Source organism: Halyomorpha halys, unplaced genomic scaffold (assembly GCF_000696795.3).
Source record: "Halyomorpha halys isolate HHAL.00 unplaced genomic scaffold, Hhal_1.1 Scaffold566.1, whole genome shotgun sequence".
NCBI classification, from domain to species: domain Eukaryota; kingdom Metazoa; phylum Arthropoda; class Insecta; order Hemiptera; family Pentatomidae; genus Halyomorpha; species Halyomorpha halys.
The window spans coordinates 756,560-783,085 of NW_027106661.1; the positions used below are offsets into that span (position 1 = coordinate 756,560).

At 28.7% G+C, this 26,526-nt stretch overlaps 1 protein-coding gene across 4 annotated transcripts in view; it reads right to left on the bottom strand.

Moving 5' to 3' along the window:
- EcR (Ecdysone receptor) overlaps positions 1–21,608 on the bottom strand; it is a 516,751-nt gene extending 495,143 nt beyond the window's left edge. For all 4 annotated transcript variants that reach the window (XM_014426260.3, XM_014426262.3, XM_067045017.1 and 1 more), the window contains exon 1: positions 21,370–21,608. The gene's annotated coding sequence lies outside the window, so the exon portion shown is untranslated. The remainder of the gene's footprint in view (positions 1–21,369) is intronic.
- Positions 21,609–26,526: the final 4,918 nt, after the last annotated feature.

A 26,526-nucleotide genomic window follows, 5' to 3' on the forward strand; every position in this document is an offset into this window, starting at 1 on the left:
CATAGTTTAAATTAAATTATTATATGATAATAGAAAGACTACCATAATATATATTAAAATATTACTTGAATTGATTGAAGTTAAAAACAGAAAATTCATTTTATTTTAAATAAAAATAATGAACCTGTGTAATTGGCCAAGAAAAAAAAAAAAAAAAAAAACACTCAAAATTTGTGCTTTTTCACTTTAATATAGTAGAATCCAAAAATTAAATTAAATTTCTTCAAAACAAAATACCAAGGGCGGAAATTATTTATGAGTTTAAATACACAAAAAGAACAATAAAAAAAAAAAATAGAATTTATTAAGCTAGCCAAATTTTCACGCATCATTAGGGCATTAGTGTACACTTGAAAAATATACATTATACAGTAAAAGGATTTACCATTCAGAAATAGGATATAAGAATGAATAATGAGGATAAAAATAAGGGAAAAAAAACAGGAAAATCACATTGTTAAAAGAGAAAATATGAAAAAAAAAGAAAAGGAAGAAAAAAAAAAAAAAAGCGATGAAATAAAAAAAATCATTTACTATTATTATATATTGTTTACATGTTATGCCTATGTGTTTTAAGATTAAAAAACAAAAATTATTTCAAAGGGTTTAGTGGGAAATTAATGATTACGACGATTAATAAATATTTTACTTAAATAATTATGTATACTACTTCTGAACTAGAATCCATTAAGTATGCATATCTGATTTCAAATTTAAGATCGAATTTATATATTACATTCTGTTTGCAGTAGTTACTATATTTTTTTTTCTACAGGCCATCTGATCCAGTAATAGACGAATTCCAAAAAAACTTTCTAGATCAAGTGACCGTAATGCTGTTTATACCGGAGAGTGGGACGATTTGGGGCGGAAAGTGGTGTAGCCAATGTTACAGCAGGTTAGTGACTGCTAGAAGGTCACTTATATAACAAGCTATGTAACAGTAGTTCAAAGCTCCAATCTCTTGTAACTACTACACAAATATATAAACAATACAATAATACAATAGATACAATAAATATACTCAAGTACAAAAACGGTTAGTAAGTAGGACTTTACGGTGTATAATTAGAATTATACGTTGATTACCAGGAACCAGATACTGTTTCCAAAATCGGACTGACTTCTGACCTGAAAGAGCTAGTAGAGCAAGTTGTTACTTTTTATTTATTTTATTAGAGATTTTTATGACCACTATAATAAAAAACCGGTTCCAATATTACTATAATCTTTTTATAGTATTTAATACTTTTTATAATATTCCTTTTTATATTAATTACTTTTATGTTAATGTATTTATTTTCTTGTATGGTAATATATTTATCCTGGTATTCATATAATTACTTGTTGAGTTGTGATTTTAGGTTTTAATTTAACACTACCTATGTGGAAGATGTTCTTAGATTTTTACAAAATTTCAAATTTTAACTATTCTGTATTGCAGATAATAATTTTATCTGATATCAGTTCGAGGGGGGGGGGGAATGTACTCGTTTAGCGAAGAAAATTATATTTGAGGTACATAGGAAAATAATGAAAACTATATATATATCAAGGGAAAATAATACTTAAAAAAACATATATTTTAAATTAATTTTGCTTTTTATATACACTATAATTTTCAAAAATAATTGTATTACTAGTTGTACAAATGCTGTGATATGTAGCAAACGAATGCAGTACGCCAGCAAAACATTTTCAACAGTGTTTTCTCAATTAAAAAAAATAAATGGAACTCTTAAATTTTATATCACTTTAATTTTTTTTCATTCACTATTCATGAAGTATAGTAAGTACCACTACTTGATCAAGTTTTTTTGTAGATAATATAAAATTAATAAAACATAATGTTTAATAAAATCTAATGTAAAATTTAATTTTTAAAATTTATAAAACCATTTACTCAAATTAACTCTGTATTTAAAAAAATAAAAATCAATAAGATGCATTGCTTCCTTATACGTTTATAATGCGTAAATTCAATAAAATAAAAATTTTAATTCATAGATACAATAAATATACTTCGGTCCAACAAAAAAAAAAAAAAAAAAAGAAACATTAAAGTATTATTTTTACATAGCTTTACGGCGTATAGTTACAATATTCCGTTAATTCCAAAGAGCCAGGATACTGTTTCTGAAACCGCACTAATTAGTGGTCAGGAAAAAGGAAAGAAAAAGCTGGTTGAGCAAAATGTTACCCACATATTTTTTTTGCTACTTATATTGTAACCACTTTTTTTCTACCAGTCATCAAATTTATATTCTTACTACACTGAAGAGCAAAAATGGCGGAAAAAGCTGACATTATTTCAATTCGGAAAAAAAAATTGCATCTCCTAAATTATTAATAATTTGTTTAAAATTAAAACTTTATAATCTATTAAACACAGTATACTGATTTTGCTTTTTAATTTGTTTACGGTGTTAATTTTCAATATAAATCTTAATATTTAAAATATTATTTTTTTCATATTAACTTTTCAATTATTCATACATAAAAAGTATATTTTTTGTAGAAATAATATTACAGCTTAGGAAAAAAAAAAAAAGTAATTTTATGAAACTAGAGTCCAATTTATTTTTGCACCTTAGTATTTTAAGAAAATAATTTTGGGACAGACTATTATAATATATCCTCGTAATTAAAACTCAAAAAATACCAAAGTAAAACATTTTGCATAATCAACTTTTCTTTTTTTGTTAATTCTTCCAGATCACAAAATTAGTGAGCTTTCAGAAACAGTTTATAGCTCAGCTATTTATTCATAAAGAAATATTCTCATAACACGATTCATACAAGCAAAGAATATTTTCATGTCAAGGAAACACAATGATTCGAGTGTTTGACCCGCTAAAATTTTTCTTGCTTAACAAACTGATTGACCTGAATAAAGCTAACGCGCTTTCCCACTTATTTCGACAGCCGTGGTACTGCTTGGGAAACCTTTTTCAACGCCCCAATGGCCATAGGAAACTGGCACGATTTTCTTTTCACATTCTGTGAAATATCCTCTAACATAATATTTTGCGAAAATAATAAAGCTATTATAAAATGAAATATTGTACCAGAGAAAAAAAAATTGAGAAGAATTCAACTTAGGAATCTATAATACTTTGAAGTAATTTTAACTCTAAAAAAAATTAATATGAATATAACGATTATTTTTCGGAACCTATTAAACTAAGAACAATCGATTATTTAATTAAAATAAGGCATATCAGTTCATAAGTTCCTTGATTTAAAATATTTACTATCTGAAGATAAATGCAATATTTTAATCCAATTAAGATTCTTCATACTATATGAAAAGAAATTGTTAATTAATTAATAATTATATTTAGTAGTTTTTTAAATTGTTGAAGTGAAAAAACTTCCAAATAGAATATAACCAATTCTATATTTTTCTTGTACAACTTTTCGGGACAATTATCCCATACTGCACCTTTACAATCCACATATTTGTCATATTTTCAATTCCCACATTGAAATCATGTCATCTATATAATCATAGTTTAAAATTGTTTTATACCTACATTATTTAAATTAATATAATCAAACTTCCTAAAAAGAAAATCCAGAATATTTTTAGTAGATTTAATTATTTATTATAATGATTCTGACAACTGGTTTTAAGGATTTCAAATGAATCCTTTATTTTTTACAGTATTTGTTTTTCACCTTAAGAAGGATTTCACACATACTTTTGTTACATTACGTTATTGTTATATTTTGAACATATCGTAATATTATGTAAGAATAGTTAATTTAAAAATTTTTGGGAAGAATATACATGGTCTGGAAATTCGTCATGGAAAAACATATAATATGTTCATATTTTTGAGAACCTGGTAGATTTCCAATTATTTTTCACATAGTTTAACTAAATAGTATCAATTATTTCTGTAAAAAATACTCAATAAAAGTAATATGAAAATTATAAATATTCAATATAAGAAATACTAAAAATTAAAAATACTCAATAAAAGTAATTCGAAAATTAAAAATACTCAATAAAAGAAATAAAAAACAAAACAATTTGTTGAATTCATCCTTATTTTGAACACTTAAGATATTTTTGTGACTTCAGTTCTAGATGAAAGTACTTTTCTTTTCTCTTCATTTATTTTCTGTGTGTTCATTTATTTATTATATTATATATTATATTAATTATACTAACCAACATCTATTTAGAATATATATTTTTGGCAGTTATTTATTCTAGAAATGTATTATTACTTTATTAAAAATATTCCAGGTTTTATATATGGTCTTTTCTTAATTATTGGCTTCATTTAAATACTTTTTTATTGTTCATAATTAATGAACAATACGTATTATAAGATAAAAATTAAATTATGAAAGAATATTTTAACTGTTTAGTATAAAAATATACTATATTATATCAACCTTACAGTTCATACTAAACGTAAGTGCTTGGATAAAACTATGAAACATTTTTTTTTTTTTACCAACTTTTTATGTGACAATTTTGAGAATGAGCAACAGAAGAAGATTTGCTGAATTCAAATCAGCTAGATCATGAAAAAGTATCAACATATAAATAAAAAGCTTAGCGAACTCGAAAGTTCGATGCCGATTTGTCTATACACATCTATTTAATTACCGGCGTTCTAACTCATCATCAACGCAATCCTCCTACCTACGTTTCGGTCTACTCCCTCGGACTTTTGCCAACCGGCTCAACTTTGTTTAATCTTTTAGTGATTCGTTCTCTACAATCTTACACCTCCATTTTGTTCGCCGCAATGGTATCATTTTAATTATACTAACAGGATGCAGTTCACAAAATTCAGGATCGTATAGCCTCCCTAATTCTCCAATTAACTCAACCTCATTAAAGAATAATATATTTTTTATCATTTATTTATCGTAATATTATTTATTTACAACTCTTACAATGGTCTACATAGTGGATCATGATTCTTGAATAAACCATAATTTGGAAAACCTTCAGGTTCAGTATTGAGTTCCAACCATCTGAATTGTTCTGTGAGTGCTTGACTCGTTTTGCTGTTATAAGGTTGAGTGAATCCAAGAAGTGGTTGACCTAGCACAATCCCTACTATAGACAAATACCACTTATTTTCAGCCAAACTAAAATTTATTGCACCAAGCAATGATTGGTGATCGTTCAGTTTATGAGGAGCCTCAACTCATTTCTATTTTTAGGGTTCTCGAGAATTATTTGTTACTTCCTTGCAATAAATATTGTTGCTAAAATATTGTTACTCAAGTCTAGTATTTACAAGTTTAGTGAGAACATCAAAATTTTTGTTACTACACAGCGCTTGAAGTAATCTGAAACATATTGAGGCAGCCGACCCTGAAATATACTATCGATTTTTTTTTTCTCTTAAGAGCTTCAGTGATTCACCCGTTTCCCGACAAAACGATAACGTTTTATCAAATTTATCGTAATTTATTGACGTCCTTTTGGTAGATCTTTGGCATAATATGTTAGGTCGTTTCCGCTCATTAAGGAGAGGAAATGAATCTATATCGATTGCAATATCGTATATCATTATAATCGCACAATTCGTTGATTTTATAGTCGCCGTTTTGGTTCTTTTAGTCACGCTTTATATGTGCCAGTAGTTAGTAAATGCGTTCATTTTCTAATTCAAGATGTGTTTATAAAAATAAATAAATATAATAAAAATATATTCATTGAGTTTCTATGTTCTTCCTGTCAGACATATTTCTTGGCTACCTAAAAATTTTATGAAATTTTTAATGACATCAGACACTAAAGATGGATACTACCAAAACTATCCGGAATCTGTGAGGATTATAAGACGCAACCTCTTAGCAAATGCGGCTAAATTGGGAATCCAGCATCGGTTAATTTTCCAGCCAATAAAACTAAAGAATGGTTAATGTTCAATGTTCATCAACAACTCTACAACCACCAGACTTGAATATAATTAAAAATTTATGGCACGTGTTAGACCAAAATGTTGGAAAACACCACATAACCGAAAGACACCACCCTCAAGAATCTTTTAGTGCAAGAATGGAAACAAATTTTAATTAAATCCAGATTTAATTAAAAACGTACTTCACGTTTACAAGCGGTTATTGCTAATTGATGCTAAAGGAATACAAATATATTAAATTTTAAAAAATGAAGAAAACGTATGAAGGTCAAATACTTTTCTCCTGGAATTTTCGTAAAATTTAAGTTTTGTTTTACAAGACAAAAGGTATTTCATTTGAGTTATACATGTATTTATTCAGTTTCAAATACACTTTTTATTTTATAAGGTAAATCGTATTTTTTATTACCTAAATTCATAATTTATTACAAAAAAAAAAACTGGGTGGGCAAATACTTTTTTTCCCCTACTGTACATGATTTTGAACATTTAGCTTAATAATAGTGTCTCCAATATTGTACATAGTACATACTAATAAGTAAATAATTCAAGTCAACCTAGAATTTAATTTAATATCTAAAAAAAAAAATATCAAAAACATCGAGCAGAAAAGAAAAAGTATGACTATAATATCGTTACTCTCCAACCAAAGTGGCGTATATCCAAATTTTACAATCTTGCACAGTTTCCTTTTAAATTGAATTTTAAATTATATCCACAATTGGGATTAGAAGAGAGAGAGTGAGAAATACTTTATTCATCTATGCTGCCTAAATACACCAGGTTGCTATATCGCACAGCATACTTATCATTCCGTAATCAGACATACAAATTACATGGTATAATAAAATAGAAAGAAAACTTTTTTTCCCTACAGTTTCCTTTTACTATCAATTTCGGTCTATACACCAAATAAAAATATTTCAATTCATTACTTTTTTTCGTTCCCTTTTCTGTTCTTTCAATTTCACCATTTCACAATTTTTTAATTCACCCGATCAACAAATTCCCTCTTTCGAATTCACCCTCCTAGATCCTCTCCAGTGACACGCTAAACAAATTCACTATTAGACGTCAATGTGAGATCAGTCACAGCAGTAGATCAATTTACCAAAAACAAACAAATAAATACATTTTACGAGCACAAGACTAACACATAGATTCAAAGGAAAATATAATATACTTATATTATATAAAATATATAATACTTTCGGTTCTCTGGTTTCAATATTATTTTATCTTACTTATTTATTTTACACGATTGTTTTCATCTACTTTATGCTCGTTTTCACATTAAGGTTACCTCACTATAATTTTATAGCTAATTATTTTTTTTATGATTACACTTGCTTCTTATTTTCCGTTAAAGCCTAAACCGTTATCCATCCAACATGCAACTTTCACATAAAGATATATTGTTGTTTAAAGTTTGTTGCCTATCTGTCCTGATTAAGATTAGCATCTTTTTTATATTGTTTCTTTATTTATTTATTCACTTACATTTATATATCCCCTTGCTATTTAATTGTACCGTAGTTACACCTCATTTATTTACTCACTCTTTTTTCCTATTCTTTAATTTTACCATATTTTTTACAATTTATATTAATTTTTTACACTAATTACTACACTAGTAGTGTATTTTCAATTTTATTATTAATTACAGTACTTATTGCATATGTTTTTAATTTACTTCTTTCCTTTTCTATACAACTGGTTTATTTATATTTTTTTAGCATTTTATAATTTACAATGTTTGTATCTTGTTTTCAATTAGCCGTGCCCTTGCCAATGAACGAACCCAAACAGGTATCTAAATCACATCCAAAATACTTAGCTGTTTACGAAAAAAAAAAATAATAATAAACAATAATAATGAATCACTTGCCGTTCCTTTTGAGCAATGTCAATGTTCTTGATAGTAAACACATTGCTATACCGAGAAGTTTCAGAAATGTTAAATGTTATAGAAAGAAGGAAAAGGTAATATAAAACAGTCACAATTTAATCATGTAGACACAAAGTGGAGATTATTTCTAGAGCTAAACAAACTCTTAAATCTTTACTCGAGCCAGAGCTGATGATAATGCACAAATCAGGCAATGATCAGTTAATGTTTTGCATCGAAATTTAAGTGGGAGATCCAACCTAACGTTGATGCATTAAAAAATATATATACACATAAAAATATAGCATCCTAAATACACCATACACGCATTTTCATGTTATTGTATAATCTGCAATGTATGATCTGAAATAAGCCTAAGAGTGAAGTGAAGGGAGGATCTCAATTTTAAGGCAAGTGGAATTGTGCTACGAAGACTTGAAGAGACAGAGAAATTATTCTAACAATAACTGGAAAAAACTAGACAGATATGAGGTGGAACCAGACAACAGTCAACATGAAGTATTAGAAATCAATCTCAAACAGGAGAGGCATGAATAATCTGGGCTGATGAATAGTTAACCTTTCTCTCTGATTTGATGCCACATTGTAGGTGTAATAAGGTTTTCACGTCGGTTTCATGTGTCAAATTTATATGTTGTAGATAAAATTTATAATATAACGTAAAAGACTAAAACCTTATTTTAGTGTATATTAATTTTAAATATTAGACGTCTAATCTCTCAATATAAAACAAACTACTAATTTATAAGACTATCCTCATAGTACAAGAGCCGAGAAGAAAAAAAGGCAGTCTCATCCCAATTTTGATTACTTTGATCAAAACTACGTATAATTACTAGTCAAAACTAGTAGGAATAAAAAATGGCGATAAAAAATGTTTCAAAACCTTAAAAAAACATTTATTTTTCATTCGGAGCATCTACGAACTACGAACAACACACGAAAATCTAAAAGAGCATTATTCAAAGAAGAGTAAATTTGCTGAAATATTAACCCTAATAGCGCTATTTACATCGAATAGTTCCCGAGATATACCTTCTTAAAAAGCAACATTTCATAACAATGTAATGAAATATCAGTAGTTAGTTAATTTATTTTGAAAAATCTATATCTCACTATAGAACTATGTGACATACAGATGTCTATTAGCACTTGCAGCTAGTTTATAACCTTTACTTTCGTAGGAATAATAGTTTTCATGATATTTGCTAAAATAAATTGATTTATAGTTTACTGATATTTCATTAGCCGAATATATCCGAATTTATCAAATGTTAGCTTATAATAAATATTTTAATTACTATTCCTTTATTAAGTTCTTTTGGCCGCACCCGGATCATCTTCCTTCTATATTTTTCTAATTTATTGTATAATCTACTACTTATTTAATTTTCAAAATTAATTATAACGGAATATATCCCAAACGCAATGGAATTTAAATAGTTTTTAAGACAACCTAAACTACGTCTTAGAATAAGTGGATATTCAATTAATTATTCCAAATTGTGCGAAAAATACTTCAAGAAACAGTAGAAAACTATACTTGAAGTAACTGGAAAATCTCTGGACAATGATGAGAGAGAGAAGAAAGCAGACTAAAAATTTTTTTTTTAAATTTATTTATTGATATTTGCAACTGTCTTGAAAAATGTACAAGTAAAGTTGATATTCGTAATACAAGAGCATGATAAATATATGTGGAGAATTCTAACCATTGATAGAACTCCAATAACATTTCTAGAGGAGAAGATCTCGGCCATATTCTTTTCAGACGCCTAGGAGGATTGCCAGGTAATGAAGCAGAAGCGAGATTAGAAACAAATGGGTTGAAGTGGTTAGGAAGTTTGTTATGGAAGGATTTGTATCTTTTTCTGGCCAAATGGAACATTGAGGTCCTGATGGATGATTCAAAACAATATAAGGAGGAGCATTAAGGATTTTACGAAGTATTTTGAACAGAAACTGAATTGGATAACGGAGTTATTCGATGGTTTAGTGGAGTCCCAAATCTCTCAACTCCGTGTGTCCAGATAGGCCTTATTATAGTCATATAAATGTTGGAAGTTTAGACTGTTTATCAATGTTGAAATAATCGGAATCGTCCAGAAGTTTCCTGTTTTTTTAATCTTGTAAGAGGATGCCAACTCAATCGTTTGTCCAGATGTAGTCCTAGACAACGGATCTGTCCGACAGGAATAAGTGGGGTACTATTAAAGGATACTGTGGGGCAGAAAGTCATGGGTTTACGACGAAGGGTAAATGTGATTTGGTGGGATTTATTGGAATTCATTTTAATCCTCCAGTTTTAGCACCATTCTTCGAGGGTGATAATGTGGGATTGGAGGGTTTAGGATAAAATTGATGAGTCATTATTCACTAATAATAGACATGAGTCATCAGCATACGAAGTGAGGATAGTGTTAGAATAGGTTGGGATGTCAGCTCTAAAAACTGTATAAAGGATATGACCAAGAATACTGTCCTGGGACTAAAATATATTTTTCAACTTTATTAATTTTCATTTGGTAGTGGGAGCTATAGATATCAATTTTTTAGTTTGTTAGTAAGAAAAATATTAGATATCAATTTTACATTGGAGGGGTATAATGAATAAAACTTTCCATGATTTTTTCAACTTTTTGTAAATTCGATAAATAATACCAAAATCTCACATTTTTGGAATTCCGTCTAGATTCATGCTTACTTTCTCAGTTCCTATGATCATTTCCACTCCATGAACATGCTTTGCCCTCGGCCTTCTGTAAAATCTAACGCACGAAACTTTGGCTACTTACATACAATGATAGTATCGACATACCATTAAATATCAAACGGTATCTAATATGATAATTTGTTTGAAAGAGGTCAACTTAAATCCATTTTTCACGATGATTTCAAATATGCGAACAGGATTTTTTCCCCCTTTCGCTGTCAACTTATTTCGCAGGTAGGTTTATTATACTGTCACGCTAGTTTGATGAAGGTCTCGCTAAAAAGAAGGGTATCCAGTGAGATTACCCAAAAGTGAAAATGTGTTACCAAGTACTTTTACGCAAGTATTTGATTGCCCCGGATATGCTTTGACTGATATTCATAAGAAAACTTGGGTTTGTAAAGTAAGTCATTATTGCTATTAAAAATTAAAAATTTCGCATTCATCAGAACTTACTAGATCTAACCTGTATATTTGAGAATTGTAAATTCCAAATTAAATTTATGACTTCTTCAATGTTCATTTTATAGTATTATTCGACATGTCAATCAATTAAACAATTTAGTACATCTAGCGATAATTTAGAAAAATGTTTCCTGACTCAACAATGTTTTTTTTATTCAATACCAGATCGGCCTGGTGGGCCTTACATGGTTAATGTAAGATGTTCATTTTTTTTTTTTATTTCAACAATTGATTATGGGGAGGGGTACAGTCTCATACAAAAGACACCCCTAACTATATGCAATGTAATAAATAAATCAAAAAATTAAGATAAAATGAATAGATTAAAATAATATTTCTTAATAAAAGATACAATAAGACGTTAATCACAAAATCAATGACATTTATGGATTTATCAAAAGAAACAATTGACTTCTAATAGAAAAAAAAATGAAAGTTTTTTTTTTTTATTATTATTTATTGCTATTTACAACTGTACATTATAATACATTTAGTAAATCTGATCTAAGTTAAATTGGAGTGTTACAGGCGTGTAGAGAAACTACTCATTGGTAGCACTCTAATGACATTTTACATTAACTGGTCTCGTGGCCATCTTCTTTTCAGACGCCTCGGAGGATTGTCAGGAATGGAAGAGGATGAAAGATTAGAAACTAAGGGGTTTGAGTGGTTAGAGAGTTTATAATGGAAGGATTGATGTCTGGTTCGGGCTAGATCGGTTACATAGGGAACATTAAGGTCTTTATGAATGAGTTTATTTGTGACGTAATAAGGAGCATTAAGGATTTTACGTAGGATTTTGGATAGTAACGGTTGGATGCGGGAAGAATTTGATGGTTTGGTGGAGCCCCAGAGCTCAATTCCATATGTCCAAATTGGTCTGATTATTGTAGTGTATACTAATTTTTTGTAATGAATGGGAAGTTTAGAGCGTTTGTCAAGTAAGTGTTGTAGCAATCGGAATCTACGAGCAGTTTCTTGTCGTTTCAGTCTTGTGTGTGGATTAAAGTTAATTTAAGAAAAAGTTGAAGAGAAAAAAAAGAAATTAAGATAAAATGAAATTTTAGAGTGACAATAACACAACTGATAAAAATAGAATTTATAACAGAATGTCCTGCAGCAGCCTGGTCTTCGGGTAGAGGTTGGGTTTCTTAAGTTGCAGGCCACTGCTCCTTTAACTGTAGGTAACTGGGAGTGGAACTTCATGAACCTTTTTTTAATGTAATCATCTATTGTCTCTATTACATTTATTTGGTTTGATCTTCCTTAAGAGGCACTCTAGTAGTAGTCATATCAAACTTTACTAATTACTAATAATTTATTAAAAATCGTATTAAATAAACCTTTCCAGTTTATTTCAGTTATTGTTGAATTTAGTTGTTACAAGCGAGGTAGTAACCAGCCAGCATAATCAGCATTGAGCAAGCTGAGGGTCCCACATATGGTTAACTATGTCGATTGTGACGGCTTCTCTGTACGCTGGGTCACGTGGTCATAGCATTCTCTGAGGAATACATCAGATCTACAGGGCATGATAAGCTAATGAAAAGAAGGGCATGAGATGGGACAATAAGAAAAAATAATATGATCCCATATTTATTTGTTGTACTTATTTACCATCGAATTTGTGTTTCAACTACTAATGTATTTTTATTTATTTTCGCAAGATTTAATTTATTAGCAAAAAAAGATTATGATAGTTACGAAAATGTTTTCAGTGATGTATGCTAGATACATGAGATAGTTCCCAATCGGTAATGAAATCGTGAGTAACAGAGGCTGAAATATCGAACAGAACAAAATTCAATAAAAAATAAAATTGGGTTTTGATTGAACTTAGAAATAACGTAACAACTCAAATTTTGACGTGTTTCGTTTCAAGACACATTCAATAAAATATTATATATCTATGCCCCGCCCATGGCTTTTCTCAGATCTGCTTAAATCTGCATTTGACACGAAGGTTACAAATCAGCCGAGGAGAATCCTTGTAACTTGTATAATTTAAATATAAAAATTTCATATAGTCGGTACAAACCATAAGTGGTGCAATGCGAATTTTGCCGTATTGGGTATATTTGTTTTTAATCCGATTTTGGATTCTCAAGGCAATGCTAAAAAGACTTGACAAAATACCTGATGCAACTAATTAAAAGTGCTTAAAGATCAATTACAGATATAAAAATTAAAATGGAAGCTACCTTAAACCTGTAATCAAAATAAAAAACAAAACAGTTCTTTCAGAAATTTCCAGAAAAGCTAATTTTTATTAATTGTAGCTAAAATGTACTTTCAAAGTGAGCTATGAGATAGCTTGATTCAGTCAACAAACACTCCCGCAGTCGAATATTGGTTTTGCGGTTCCTTTGAAGGAAGAGATAAGAAACCTTTCTTTAAGGAAGAGTCATCAAGCGAAGGTAACCATAAAGCATTGCGAACCCATCGAGTTATCTCAGTAGTTAACCCGAACAAGAGCCATTAAGGAATAGTCCCAACAGGAACCTAAGGTAGTTGAGGAACCAAACTCCGTGAAATTACTGACAAGAAGTTGAATGGCGACTCTCTCGACAATGCTGCAAAGATCAATAGCTACAAACCGCTTCCTCTCTGGAGCTGGGAACGAAATTCGCAAGATAAGGCTATTCCATTGTACGCGGCTCCCAGGGCCTTGTCTCTTGGCTCCTGGGATGAGCTTCGTCACGCCAAGTCCTGAGGAGGTTCGACCTTCGGGCCAATCAAGGACCATAATTAGGAACGATGAGAAGCCGGAGTTAGTTAGATTGAAGGATGTGTGGAAATGGTCTAGATGTCGAGACTTAAAAACATTGTGCACATAAAGTACACAAAACTCTTCTCAGCATCTCTACTACCATAGTCGTAAATACCATCAAGAGAATGTCTTGAGACTTCTGCCAACAATAAAAATAATCCCCAACTTGCTTCCAACTTTAGACCAAATCGAACCAGTCGTTTTCGAAAAATAAATGTGTCAAGGAAAACAAGCATGTGTATGCGTCTGGGAAAGAAATCGATGGAATTTTAAAAAAATGACATGGAATCCAAATCCAAATCGGATACTATCGATTATGATCGAAAACTAATTTGAGTATGAGGATTAGCAACCCCGGTCTCTGACGGTGCCTCTTCATTCAATTTTTGGGGCTAACGATTCAATAACACACTTTCAAGTATGTTTCGGCGTCGGCGGTTTCCTTAAGCATTTCCTAATTTTCTAAGCACCTAATGTTGAGGAAAAACTTGTGATCATTCTGACTATATTTATAGATTTCTTTGACCTTTGTTCCGTAGAGCTATATTTGCAGCTTTCATACCATTTAGTTCCTGATATTAGCTGGGGCGCTACTAATGGTTTTATTATTACATTCTGTTTTATCGATTTTTCTGGTTAACTAGGTTCTCATGACTTGAAATCTAAAAGCCAAAACTCCACGTTTTTATTGCTAATTTTACCGATGTTCGTTTATTTTCATTATCATCATTTTATTTTTATCGTTTCACTATCGTTCATATTTTGCCAACCATTAAACATCCCCCAGATGACAAACATATTCGGAATTTATCCATTAGTATGACTAATGCCATTCAAATTTAGGTGGGAGAGCTTAATTCGGGGTTTCCTGGGCAGAATGTAAATATTCTTTATAGGTAATGATAGTGGTAAAAATTGTTTAATTATTTACCTCAGTTTTTTTTTCCTATTTTTTTAGTTATCCATCTAGTTTATAATGAATATATAAATTTATTTTTATCCATTCTATCTAGTTGATGTTAATTATTTTATTGATTTTTTTTTAATTATTATTATTTAGTTACTTTTTATGTTTAGTTAATATGTATGTAAGGTATGATTGTGTACATCCCTAATACCTATTGCCCTTGAGTGTGGCAGAGTGTATTGTTTCCACAAAAGTTTTGGAAAAAATAAATAAAATAAAATAGATTCTTAACAATCTAATGACTTCTGTCCTCATAATTCAACAATTTCTCTTCATCCAAACGAATTTTTAAAATATATAAACACAAAATACGGCTACTCTGAAACTAGACAGAATCCTATTCAACCATCAATACAATTTTCCCATGTCCCAGAATAAAGTTATTTTTTCATTTCATTTCAATTTTCTGAATGGTTATGGTGAGATAATTTGTTTTAACTATTAAAATTCATATGATCATCGGAATGGAAATATATCGCAATATTTTAGCTATTAAATTTTGAGCAAAACATTTTTAGAAATAAATCATTACTGAGCTCATTTTAAACTCTACATAAACAGGTTCGCTCTAGCATGGGTCATTATTTCATCCGAATTATATTTTAAATTAAAACAAACGGTTTATGGCTGTTATTATTACTAGCCGCTTCAGGAATCATGTTACGAATAAAAGATGTATTAAATGTATGCAGACAGGAAACTTATTTTTTTCCATGTAGATCTGCCATTTTGCAAAAGTACGACAGTATGAAGTATTTCCTTTGTATGCAATTAATTATTTTATTATTTCAATGTACTGACAGGCATACGCAATCTACTGTTTTCGTATTTTTTTAGGAAAATATTAGTGTAGGGTATTTAAATCATACATTATAAATAATTTTAACCAGATGTTTTTTTTTTAATTCCAGATTTTTTTTTAACGCCATATCAATGGGAAGAACTCTTTAAAAATGTGGAAATCGTCCCAGGGATCAGATCAAAAGACTATATACAAAAGCTATTGACAATTGGGATTGTATATATATTGACAAGAGAGGAAAGACAATGTACGAAGTACGACAGTCGACGGGCAATATAAATAATTCTACAACACACAGCCGTCACAAATTGTCTTTTGAATAATACAATAGGGGAGACACATAATGGCAACCACCGAGCTCTGGCCAGCGTTCTGTCTTCTGTCGCTATCACGGGAGCAAATATCTGGGCCACGGATTCTTTTTAGGCAGTCCATACTGACTTTAAATGTAAAACTTTGGTACGCCGTATTAATTTATTTACGATTTATTTATTAATTTAATACATACAAAAACAATTTCAATGACATTACTATAATCAGTATTCATGATTTTTTTCAATGCATTTGGATTTTTCTTGTAGCATTATATGTGGAATGGATGAGTCTTGTTCTCATGATAAACTCAAATTAACACGAAGTATTTCTCAAACGTAAGGTTCAAATATATAGTAGTGTGCATCGAATTGAGGGATCATAAAGTATACATCTTAAATTGAGGCTGTAAACTTTATTTTTTTAAAAATCGAAATCGTAATATTTATTTCTGTTCATACAGTTTTACTGTCAGAATAAGGATTATACATCTGTCTAAAGCGATTCCTTAGGTTTAAATGTTGTTCAAATTGTAAAACAAATCAATGGATTAAAAAACGGTTTATTTTATGCCACGAAAAAATTAATGCGAATAAAAATCAATAAATTTTGGAAACTCTCTTCATCTATCGGTGGACTATAAAACATCACGTGGGACTAAGCAGTTTTCTAGGGCAAACTGTAAAAATTATAATGCATTATTCATTTAAAAATACATTACCAAAAAAAATAAATAAATAAAAAAAAAAAAAGCGATATAAGAAAATATATGGTGTAATAATTTTTTTAATATTTTTAGCTCACTTCTCCAATCCACAAATCAATTTGAATAATTCAAAAACTATCTCTTGCAACAGTCCAGATAATCTTTAGAACGATAAGTAAACTGTATAGAAGACTAAAAAAATAAAATAAATAAATAAAAAAGGGAAACAAATAAATCAAGAAACAATAGAGTTAAGAAACAGCAAATAATGTTTATATTATACATTGAAACAAAAGTAGTTAAGGATGTCGTGCAAATGGGCACTTGAATTTATTAAAATTATAAATTATCGTATAATAAATTATTAGCATAAATAGTAAAATATTCCACAATGATTGTAAATAAATAAATTAATCGGTTTATATTTTCCCAATGATTCTGAATCAAAAAAATGTTGAGCTATGTTATAAGGTAAAGATATTTACACAAAACAAAACTTAGTATTGACTCTCTATTTTTTTTTCAGTTTAATCAAAATAACAGTATAAAAAATTATACTGAGGATTATATATTCATTAATATAACAATTTACGGGGAAAACATACCCCTAACACTTCATACTTATTTAATTGATTTTTTCTTTAAATAAACATCGGATAATAGTTTACTATCACCATATTGGTTCTGTAAAACCAGTATATATGTACAGATTCCAGCATATTTACAACGTAATCTGTACTTGGTTTAGTTTATTTATTTATTTCTTATTTTTATACTTATTAAGCAACAAAATATTGAGTTTTTTCATCACACCGATAAGCATTGTTAATTATTTTGGCCAAAGTATGAAATATTAAATAAAATTTGTTAGTCGGTTTCAATCATTGATTATTATTTAATAAGATTAATGTAAGCCATTGAAATTGAGTTAAAGTACGGTGTATCACAAGGTAAAGGGATAGACCTATGTTTTATAATGAATAAACCTCACCTTTACAGACCCAGTAAATTCCACTTAAATTTATTCGTTTATTATATTTCTCCAATGTTGTATTAGTATATGAACTTTAGTTGATTTCATTTTATTAAAACCCAAATGTTACGAATTCTAAACAAAAATAAAGTGGTATCAAACATTTGACCGACAGATTCATCTTGGCGAGTAATCAACTATTTCTTTTTGTTTAATTAAATCGTGATGTTTTTTCGATACTGTGAAATGGTTTAATAATTATAATTTATTTATGTATCACAAAATCCACAATTAACCAAAATAAATGTTTCATCAAGGAATGTCAGCAACATATCGATTTTTTTTTAAATTTCATTCATCGTGACCAATAATTATTAATAAAGAATAAAACCGTTGACAAACGATACAATTATTGATAATCCTACAACCGTATGGTTATTTAAAGGCTCATTATTTGAAATAAGTGGAGAAGGTATCTTAATATGACGTCACTCAGCATTACAATTAAACATTGAAGTAATTATTTATTTATTATAAGAATTCCTAGAAGACTTATAAAGAACTTTATTATAAAGTTTCAGCAATGATATCAGTAACAATAAATTAATTCTCCAACTATTTACTCGATTTCGTAAACATATAGGTACATCGCAGCAACTCTTAATTTTTTTTTATATTTAAAAATTGAAATAAATGTCCTTAGATAGTGCTCTTTATCTGACAATCATAAATAGGTCAAAAACCAATTAGATTTGTTATGGATTAATTTCTAGGCAATTTCAGACTAATTTCTGTTTAAGTTGTTTAGAAGACAAGATAAAAAGTGAGAATTGATTTAAAATTAAAAATATTCTATTTTACATTATAATTTTCAAATTTACACCTTACATAAGATCGTATTGTCAATTTTTTTTAATTATTTACAAACTACAAGACAAAAGAATGTAGCAATTAAAAGAAATTCAATATTTTTAGCAAATATTTATTAAGAGATAAAATACCTATATATTACAACCGCTATAAATATAATGGCCTTTCAGTATTTTTCCATCAATTAAAATTCTATATTATAAAAAAAAAATAATCAGAAAACCAGATCGGTTTTTTTTTTAATTTGGTGCCTAAACTGTTATCAGAAAGAATTGTTAAAATAAATAAACTTACAAAAAATGTAATGTAACTGACCGTTAATGTAAAAAAAAATTCACGTTGTAATATTTATAAAGGGGCTCTAAGCCATCATAATAACACTTATATTATTAATCTATGATAATAATATTAGATGGTAAGCAACAAAGTCAATGACATATAATTGATTCTCATATCTTAAAAATTAGAGTTTATTGTATGAAAAAAAAGGAAACATTTTTGTATATTTTATAAATGATATCGTATAAAAAAACAAAACAAAAAAAAAGATAATAAAAAACCTTATCATTAATTATTATAGACCACGGAATTATACAAGTGTCCTACTTAAATTTGACCTTAATAGATTTTTTCCTTATATTTATATTGTATAGTATTATATTTAGTTTGTTTTTTTTCAATCAGATAAATCTTCTAGTCATGTTTCTGATGAAAAAAAATAACTATTCATTTAACCCATTAAACTTTATTTATTGAATTGTAATTATTTAAAAACTAGAAGTTCTTTGTTTTTTTAAATATTTTCTATTAACAAAATTATAATTTTACTACTATATCAATTATTACGTTGCAGGCATATACTATACTATAAGCTTTGAAATTCCTAGCACAATACCTATTGTACTGATATTATCAGTAAACACAATTTAAAAATAAATAAATAAGACTAGTTAAGTTGTAAAATAAACATGATGATAAATTCTGCAAAAAATAAAACTGTACCAAATAAAAATCAATCAAAGTTAAACCATTGCAACACCGTGAAATTAGGTTGCCGTCTGACCCGGAATTCACCGGTAAAAAACTTATCAGTAATTTATCTCATCAACAATAAATCCAAATATTATTTTAGTTTTATTTATTTTTATCTGTCAGTAGAAATGAAACCGTTTATATTTTTTCATATTAAATATATATTACCGAAATTGAATTGTATTGTATTAGGGCATGTATGTGTTAACAAGCAATGATTTTAAAAATTTAAACTATTCATCAGAATTAACAATTACATAAACGTACGAACATTTACAAAAACATTGCTATTTTATTTATTCAAGATACGTAATTAAAATATATCATCTTATATTTTTATTTATAATTGAGGGATTAATGTGATATGGATTTATCAGTCCTTTATGAGTTTTTACTTAAATAATATAAAAAATTATTCTTTAATTTCGAAATAAAATATCTTTTAAAACAGACTCAACTCATAAAAATTATTATTAAAAACTTGATTGAATAGAAATTATTATTCTTGTAAATGTAATTCTAATAAAATTCATAACTCTTAAATAGTTTTATATATATTTTAAACATTTAGGAATCGAAGTATTTTAGAAGTATCAGTAAACTTTTATTGAAGTTATATTACTGTAATATTTAATAAAACATTTTCTTAATTATTATAAAACAAAATATAAATTTATAATATTTTTTATTTTATTAATAGGTCTTTTTTATATTTTATATTGTTTTTGTTATATTTATGTATATTTTATAGGCATTAAGGTGATATTTCTTTTTAATAAATATGCCTTAATCACATTCATAACATAAAATAACTTTTCAGGATTTCTAATCCCATAATGAGGTCAGACAACCCCTTAAAATACACCAATGTTATTCATAAAATAAACTCTCACAATCAGATAATTTTTTAACAATTGTAAAGAAAAATTTTTTTACAATAGTTCCCTTAAAAGGAATAATCTATATTAAAATTAATATTTCGTCATTATATATTAATAACAATTTTTTTTTTACATGTACATTCCTTAAAATAACGTTCTTATCTCACTGATAAGATGAAATTAGCTTCTATAATTTAACCATTTTGTTTATTTATTTTGACACATAGAATATTGTTTCGTTACCTCATTAATAGCCCTTATATTTAATTTACTGGTTCATTAAAAATAAATTTCATTGCATACGTAAGTGGTAAAAAGACTGTTCTAATAGATTAAACTATTTAATTTAAACTATCTATAATAAAAAAAGGTAATATTGTAATAGATTTTAATACTTTTTTGACTACTGTGAATAAATAGTGAGTTTAGTTTATGATTAGGTTGGTGTATGACCTGATGATGTGGTAAAAAGCCAGAAACGTTGTTTACTGTAATTGATATGATTCCATTGATCAATTTTTAATGAAGACATATCTTAGTATCTATAAAATAAAATATCATATTATCAGGTTGAATAATGTTTTGTGTTTCTGTATTATCATTTAATGATTGTTTTATTAGTAACAATTTGCAGTTCTTTGGAGGACTTCGTATTTATTTTATAGTTATTAATAATAATGTATAATATAGTAATATAATACAATAACCGCTAACTATATAATGCATTATAGGTTGGATAAAACTCGCGCTGTGAGAGGAGAAACGAAAGTTGTTTGTGGGGCAGAGACTAAAGCGGGGCATGGCGAGACCTTGCTACCCCCTCCACACCTAACGTTCAGTCCACACAGCCCAATTCTCTCTCCGCTAGGAATTAAATACCCTAATTCCTATAAAGTCTTCATCCGAACTCAAAGAACGCCTCCTTTGGAGGAAGGAGTAACCTAAAATTGATCCTAAACAATTATATAACCTCCCTCAGTCACCACATGCTTCCTAACCTATATGAACTATCTTATCATTCTGACTATTATCACAAATAAAGTAACCAAAACAAAAAAGATAAACTCACCTATTTCGTATGGGTTAATCCAAAATTTCCAACACTGTCAAAAATAAAAATACAAAAAAATAAATGAACTGCGTTCCGGCCCGCGAACACTGAACACAAATTCGACACGAAATATGTTCACAACGTTCCTGAGTGAATAGCGACGTATTTCCGTCAGCAGAACTGAAGAGAACAATGAGCGTTCGACAGATCGTAAAGCGACACTTCCCTCACATCGCCTTTGGGCCAACTGGCCCGTTGCGGCGAGGCGGGATGGGCGTACCCCCGACTATAGCCGAACTTGGCCGAATATATCCGAACTTCATTAAAAATTCATTATTCTTCAATAAAATGTACATAAATATTTCTATTTCTATTAATTTAAAAAAAAAATTAATTATTTGATAATGACATTTTTAATAGTACGTAAATATCCAGAACTTAACTAAATCAATGGTAACTAACGGCATTATTTAACCTCAATAGAAACTAAAAAATCGGTTACCTGAAATATTTTACTGGTTTAATCGGAAAGGTGACTTTCAAATCCTCGACATAGATCAAATCATAGAACAACGTTTAATTTTCCAAGAAAAAGTGTAAGAATTTATACCACTGTTGCCATTCAAGTGTTTTTTGGGATAATTTCGCATTGTATTCAACTACAGTTATACCAAGCGATACAGTACGTGACAAAAGTATACATTTTCCTTTTTAAATTTTTTTTTGACTCAGTAAAAATATATAGAATATAAACAAACAGATAGTATACAGAAATTTTTTTAATGGATGGTCCTACAGTACTTGTAGATTTTTGGTCACATGAACCTGCCACCTCCACACCTGACAGTCTTGGAAAGAGGTAGTTTCGGTTTTCTGCATGCAGTAAGCTGGAAAGAGGGTAAGAAAAAAAAATCCTCAGGACTACATGAAACCCACACTGTTTAAGAATAAAACCATATAAAAATATTTTTTTAATTATATTTTATTCCTAAAAATTCTATTTTCAAAATTTTAATAACGTTTCGGACGTTTCCTTTGGCCATTTTAAAACTTTTTTTCTTCTGCACCCCAGTTACATTATTTTCTAATAATTGAAATTTACAAATTGATAAAAAAATACAATAAGTAAAAGTAATAAATGTTTCAAAACACATGAACAAACACAACACTTCTTAGGAAGGAACCACCCAACCACCCACTCAATCATTGCTTTAAATTAATAGATCCCTTGGCCATCTTCTTTTCAGATGTCTCGGAGGATTATCAGGGATTGTTAAGGATAAGAGATTAAGAACTAATGAGTTTTGATGGAAAAGAATTTCGGACGTTGAGGCCTTTATGGACGAGTTTATTCGTGACGTAATAGGGAGCATCTAGGATTTAACGGAAAATTTCGAATTGTAAGGATTGAATAAGAGAGGAATTTGATGGTTTGGTCGACATCCATAGCTCATTTCTGTAGTGATCTCTAGTTTCTCATTCATGATCTTTAGTTTAACATGTTAAAGCGTGTTAAATGGAAAAACTTGTGTTAAATGGAGAAATATTTCCTTCTTTGCCAAAAGAATATAACATGTAACAGGGCTAAAAGTCTGTCACTAGGTATGTTAAATGGAGAATGACGTCACGAAACAGACCAGCTGAGCTTGTTTTATTTGTTGTCGTGTTAGGTTACTTACTCGTAGTTTGTATTTTGTTTTGTTTTTTCTTTTGTCTTATGTTTTGGACTTTTTCAAAAATACAATCTGTAGCCAAACTTTTACACTTCTACTTTTCACTTATTTTAGGCATGTCATAATAAATTACTGTAATCAAAACTTGGAAGTAACCAATAACATGAAGTTTTGGCAGGAAAGGTTATAAAACAAATTGCTCAGAAAATCCGCTAGGAGCTCTTATGCATTAATCATTTAACATAACTTTAAATAGCGCTGCTCACAATCCTATACTTATAACATTTAACATGGTAAAACATTTTACATTTAACAAAACTTCATGAATACCCCTTGTATGTCCAAATAAGTCAGATTATCGTAGTGTATTAGTTATTTGTGATTTTTTTTGTAGCAATTGGAAGTTTAGAGCGTTTGTCGAGTAAGTGTTGTAGTAATCGGATTCTACGAGCAGTTTCTTGTCATTTCAGTCTAGTATCGGGATTCCAATAAGTCTCTTGTAAGTCGCAAATTTGTTGCACTTCGGCAGTACATATACTACAAATTGAACGATACAGAGGCGATTACCGAGGTTTCTTTATAAAATTTAAATGTTTTCATAAATAGTAAGTATTCGTTATCAGTTTAGGTAATTTTTATTTATCAATAATTTATTAATCAATATTATATCAAAAATTATTTTTAAAATTATATAAACTAAGATGTTTTACATACCTATTCAGGGCAAAATTGATTTTTATATTACTTGATGGATACCCCCTGTGCGCCCAACCGCGGACCGACCCTCATTTTACAAATTGCACAACTGTTGCTTAAATTGTTTAACTGTGATTCATATGTATTCTGTTGTTCAGATTGTATATTGTATATATCAGGTTGTGTACCTTAAATGTAAAATAAATTGTTACACGGTGATCTAAAAGCTTTTTCATATAGTAGAGATTTTTTTTTTTTTTTAAGTTCGGAAACAAATGGAATATTATAGATATTCAGTATAAATTAAAAAATTATAATAAATAAACAGTATGTATTGTATATTTTACATGTGTATATGTATGACTATTTAATTATAAATTAATTCTTATTCTCTACTAGTGAGGAAACTTACGCTATTTAGATATTATATCTCGTATAAAAATAAACCATGAACGTAGCTATAAAGTTTTTTTTTTTTAGCCTCCTTTACTATTATATTCGTTTAACACATAAGTGCATATTACAGTGAAATGATATACATATTTCACTGTTATAAATATATCATTTCACTGTAATATGTATTTATGTATGTATTAAACGAATAAAATAATAAAGAAGGTTACGAAAAAAAAAGCTTTATTGTTTTATTTTTAATGTCTCTTTCATTTTATTAGAAACTCCGGCCACTTATTTGACAAATAGCATTAATAATAGATTTGATCAATAAGTTGCTTATGTAAAAAATATATACATAAATAAATGTATATTCTTATATTCTCCCTTCTCAAAAAATGTGGTAGCACTTTTCAAGATATGGAAATATGATACTTTATAATCTAAGACTCGATTTAAAAAAATATGTTCGAAGGCTGTACGCGGCTTTTCGCCGATTCTAAATTTCTTTTAATTTATCCACAGGTTATCTCAGAAAGACTCTCGAAATTTGAATTCAACTTAATTTTTATTGAGCATGAAAGGTTTAAGAGGAAAATTAAGTAGTATGCCTTTATTATAAGCCTGAAAAATCTTTACTCTGCTTAAAAAAATCAAGACATTACACTAGAGATATTATGGTTGATAAAAAAAAACCCTAGAATGATGCATTTTCTTTTTTATGTTTAAATTAAATAATAATATTATTTCAATTTAATGTTAATTTAATATTAAATCCGTCTTAATGGTTTTAATATAAAATCTTAAAAACGGAAAAAAAATATCTTTCCTGTGGGCGACCGTTGTGTAAACGTTTCACAGTAGTATAATATACATTTTCGGTTCAAAGTATAATTATTTGCGATTGTGTAATGTCAGTATTATGTCGTACGAAGCCGGTTATTCTCGTTATTCGTTATAATTTCAATTCCCAGAGCCTTTGACAAAGAATTTTCACTTAGGTTTGCCGGTCGAGGTAGCACGTGAATGTAAGTTTAAAGGGCTAAAACAGCTGTAAGTGCGGTGAATAGAGGTGGAACCGGTAGTGGCCAGGTGCCTTCTCTATTGTAGGATCTGCTTGGGATAGGTCAGTCGATACCACCGTCTCGCTTAACTATCCAATTATTTTCTAAAAACTATTACTATCGTAGTGGTATAATGAAAATGACGACAAAACATCATTGTTATTAAAACATTAATGGCTAGATAGGTATTTGAGACCATATTTCAGATGGCTACAATCTTACAATTTTCCTTACATTTATTTATATACATACTAGCTGATCCGACAATACTTCCCTATTATTATATTTAAGAATGTATATAGGTTTAATGAACATTGTTGATAGTTAAATTAAACATATACATATACATTATTATTATGATTTGGTATAATAAAATGAAGCCAATATTATTTTAGTGTCCAATATTATTTTAGCCAATAAATATTTAGTGTTTATTACTGATATATTACATTAATATTGCTGATTATATTAAGCTATATAATATCTACAAAAAATTATAAAAACATAATGTGGCTGAGGGTAAAGTAGGTCAGAAAATTATTTTTAAGAAAAGAGCATTTCAGCGTTGTTCCTTCAAAATACTAAATATCATTTTTCAAGGAAATTAGAAAATTTTCAGCTTGATTATTTGGAGTATTTTTTTCATCCAATTTCTACTTTAATATGGCCGTTGGAAAGTCGAATGTCTGCTCTTTTAGCCTAAATTAAATAAAATTAGATTCGAGATAAAATTAGGGGGGTAAAATATGGGAATATAATTTTAATTAGCGGTAAAAAATCGCACATTTTATTTTTATTTGATTCGGTTTGTGCACTTTGGTGCAGTTCATAAAGCCCTAAACCACTGCCAAGTTTGGTAAAGATTGGTCGAGTAGTATTGAAGTTATTGCTATTATTTGATTTTTCAAAAGAAATCAAAGGCCAATTAGGGCCAAAATGTTAGGCTAACAATTTTTATTTTTTTAATTCCTATTTAAGGGTTTCTCGAGGTGTTAAAAAAGAATATCAACTTTGTTTCACTCTTTTCTTTTTTTTTAATATTTATTTATTACTATTTACAACTGTACATTATAATACATTTAGTAAATCTGATCTAAGTTAAATTGGAGTGTTACAGGCGTGTAGAGAAACTACCCATTGGTAGCACTCTCATGACATTTTACATAACATGCAGGTCTCGTGTTTTTCTTTTTAGTCACCTCGGAGGATTGTCAGGAATGGAAGAGGATGCAAGAATAGAAACTAGGGGGTGTGAGTGGTTAGAGAGTTTATAATGGAAGGAGTGATATCTGGTTCGGGCTAGATCGGTTACATAGGGAACATTAAGGTCTTTATGTATGATTTTATTT